This window comes from Trichosurus vulpecula, chromosome 5, assembly GCF_011100635.1.
Source record: "Trichosurus vulpecula isolate mTriVul1 chromosome 5, mTriVul1.pri, whole genome shotgun sequence".
Classification (NCBI taxonomy): Eukaryota; Metazoa; Chordata; class Mammalia; order Diprotodontia; family Phalangeridae; genus Trichosurus; species Trichosurus vulpecula.
The window spans coordinates 176406748-176410712 of NC_050577.1; the positions used below are offsets into that span (position 1 = coordinate 176406748).

The following is a 3965-nucleotide window of genomic DNA, read 5'->3' on the forward strand; positions in this document are numbered from 1 at the left end:
ATCCCAGTGGCTTTTTTTTAAGTTGCTGTCTAGAAATTAATTTATTGATTTCAGAAAAAGTCTTTCATAATAGGCCTCTTTTTTTGGAGAGGGAAAGGCAGGGCAATTGGAGTTAAGTGACTTGCCCAAGGTCACAGAGCTAATAAGTGTTTCAAGTGCCTGAGGCCACATTTGAACTCAGGTGCTCCTGACTCCAGGGCCAGTGCTCTACTCACTGTGCCACCTAGCTGCCCCAATAGGCCTTTTAATTAAAACTATAAAGTGGTATAAGATTCCAACTTACAGTTTGCATTTGGAAGTATCAATGCTTAATTGTACTGCCTTTAACTACTATCTGATGACCTGTGACGGACTCATTAGAAGGCACAATGTCTTTTTGCATAATTTCCTTTACATCACTTTCTCAAAGCTGCTTCCCTCCTTATCACTTTTATTCCCAATTTTTATTTAATGGGTCTATTTGCTTCTTTATTTTTCTACTTATCTCCTAATTTTTGTAGGTTCCTTTTATTTTTGCACTACCTGTACTCTCCCCCAGCAAACTGTCTCTTTTGACAATTGTTTTATAAAAGAAAAAAAAAAGCAGCTCAATTGAAAAAAAAGCCTTTTTGGTTCAAGATAAATCATATCCACTGCTTCTTCCTTCTTTATATGGTTCTTCATGCTATTGGAGCAGAAAGTGAAATTGGTAAGACACCTTCTTAAAGTCAAACTGCTATTCTTGTAGTATGTCCATGAAGAGACCAATATGTACTGATGATTAGGGCAAGCAAAACGAGGCCAGATGAGAAGAAGAATCCCACCCAGAGCAAAGAGAAAGGGCAGAATTCACATTAGGAACTAAATCAACACAAACCAAAAGGCAGGCAAAGCTGGATCAGAAATCTGGGTTTTTCTGAAACACCAAAAAGTCCAGTGGTAGTACCAGAGATTTCAAGCCAGGAAAGTAATTGCAGACTGGATCAGGAAGCCACCAATAAGCTAACTGTGCTAACCTGGCCCCCCAACACTTTAGCCCTTTATGGTGATGGAATGCATTCCCTAACCCAGAGTTGAGATGCACAGTGCTCCCTCCTACTGCAGCCATCTAAGTGAGATTGTGAAAAGGCCTTAGCCTAAAAGGGCTAGGGTCTCCCCTTGCATCCTGGCCCACCTCCAGTTATCCTGATGAATATCTGGTCACTGGATCCAGATGGCTGTAGAGGAGAAAGTGAGGCTGGTGGCCTTGCTCAGCCCTCCCTCGCTCAAATCAAAGTCAACTGCAAGTCATTTCCTTAATGCCATGGTCCTCTTCGAAAATTAAGAACAAACACAACCTTCTCCTCTCCAAAAGAAGGTAAATTTTGATGGCCAGAAGCTGCTCACTTAACTTGGGGTTTATTGGCTAGATTCTCTTCCTTCCTTCCTTCCTTCCTTCCTTCCTTCCTTCCTAACCTTAAACCCAGTTCACTCTGCAGCTCCAGATTGGACCACAATAGGTCCCTGCCCAAGCTCCACTTAATGGCTGTATTTTGGGCCTTCTTGACTTAGAGTGAATGTCAATGGTAACTTTCTCTTTGGAACAGCAACTCTGAGGGTCTTCTCCCAGCTTAATTTTTTTTTTCTTTTTCTAATTAAAGGGGCCATGCCTTGATTCACATCTTAAAGAGGCTTATTCATTGAATGGGCATTACCTCATTCTAAGTGAGTACCTGAAAAGGTCTTAGACTAAAAGGGCCAGGGTCTCCCATTGCATCCTGGACCATCTCTAATCATCCTGATGAATATCTGGTCACTGGATCCAGATGGCTCTGGAGGAGAAAATGAGGCTGGTGACCTTACACAGCCCTCCCTCACTCAAATCAAAGTCAAATGCAAGTCATATTATCATTTCCCTGATGTCGTGGTCAAAAAGCCAAGAAGCTTGTCCAGAAAGTCATAAGCCTGAGATAAATGTGCAAAGAAAAAGGAGAGAAGGGATTGCAGGGAAGAGGAGCCATAGGGAAGATGAGCAGGGCTTCCAGGGTACCACAGCCATGAGGAGTGTGAGCCAGTAGCAGCAAACAGAGGCAGCAGATGTAGACAGTGATAACCAGGTGAAGGGAGTTCCCCATGACTACATAGCAGTGCTGTGAGCCATGATCACAGATGGAAATAGATGAGTGAAGAGATGCTGATGCTACTCTTCTGTGAGGTTTTCAACTTTATCCATACTACTAGAACCTCACTTACTTGCACTGTAAGATCTTGTTTTATTTGGGATCTGGGGAGGTTTGGGAGTTTGGTTTGGTTTTTTGTTTTTTTTTTCTTTGTGGAGACTGACTGAACCCTATGGAGGAAGAAGAAGGGAAATTTCACTCGTGGCATCAAATTTAACAATTTCTTCACTAAAGAGGGTAAGATATTCATTTCTTCTCTGTTCTTTACATGCATTTTTTTTTTCACCAAGTAAAGGGCTTTTATTTAGGAAGCTGGCTGTACGTAAGGGGAAATTTCAATGCAGAAAAAAGGAGACATTCGGCAGAAGGAGTTACTAAGAGGAGGCCATGATGCTGGAAACACTCTCAAAATCAATCTTTTCCACAATGTTGTTTGGCTTGATACTTTCTTCTTGGCTGCAAATGAAGACCTGTCCTGCTCATTGGAGTTCTAGCCATATTTGCTCATCCATACTTTCAGCTGGTTGTCTGACAGATCTCCCAATATCTCAGCCAGCAGCAGTGGTCAATATGTTGATATGCAGTGCCCACAACGCGGCAGATAAATTTTCAAATGGAGTCTTCAAAGCCTGTGATGCCATCAAGGAGAAGGAGATCCATGTTCTCATCTAGGGCATGCCAGAAACATTGGAAATGACAGGTCTCCAGCACGTCTCCCAAGTCTAGGATGTGCCTGACGTGCTGCTCTTCTGGACAAGTTTGGTCAATCATGCACTTGCACAGAGTGAAGTCTGTGTGGGGGAGACTGGGGAGGGCCTTCAGCACAATCTAGGCTGTCACTGTGGTCTGGAAGAAGGCCTGGTTGAACTGGTATGGCTTGAGCACCGCCAAGTTGGCTTCCAGGTCACAGGCATTCTCCTTGGCCTGGGTCTCCATGTAGTGCTCCAGGGTGCCCAGGTTCTCAGAATTGTACCTATTGATGCCCCTGAGCAGCTTCCCCACATTGGTGGGCATCTTCTCAAACAGCGCCATATCCTCCTCCTTTTCACAAGCAGACACTGAGGCTAGATCCAGAGCTGCAAGACAAACCTGAAGGGGCCCTTTACATGCATTTAAATAAACTTGTTTCCCATACCTTGTTAGCTTGATGCTTACAAGGAAACTGAATAAATCTAGGAAAGAGCTAAAAACAGGCCCAATTTAGGTGGTGCCAGGCCTTTGTTGGTGTTTAGTCATTTCAGTTGTGTCCAACTCTTCATGACCCCATTTGTGGTTTTCTTGGCAAAGATGTTGGAATACTTTGCCATTCCCTTCTCCAGCTCATTTTGTAGATGGGGAAACTGAGGCAAACAGGGTTAAGTGACTTGCCCAGGGTCACACAGCTAGTAAGCATCTGATGCTGGATTTGAACTCACAAAAATGAGTCTTCCTGACTCCAGGCCTGGCACTCTACCCACTATACCATTAAAACAGCAATGAAATCCTGTCTCTTCTTCTCCAAGCTAAACATTTTCAGTTCCTTCAACAAACTTTCACATGGCACAATCTTAAGGCTCTTCACCAACCTGGTTATTTCCTTCTGGACAATCTCTTTTTTATCAACGCCCTTCCTAAAGCCATTATTTGCATTATTATTGTGATGGACCCAAAGAGCAAACCCATACGAGTTCGGAGCTTGGGTTCTTATCCATGGATTATACACCTAAATCAATTCAGTTCAATTAACATTTATTGAGCATCTATGCAAGGCACTTTGCTAGACACAGACAAATAAAAAATAAATACATCCCATGCCCTTCCCTCTGAAAGAGAAGAAAAGCAGGTTAT

At 43.1% G+C, this 3965-nt stretch overlaps 1 pseudogene; it reads right to left on the bottom strand.

Moving 5' to 3' along the window:
- Positions 1-2512: 2512 nt before the first annotated feature.
- Positions 2513-3170, bottom strand: LOC118849607 (annotated as a pseudogene).
- Positions 3171-3965: the final 795 nt, after the last annotated feature.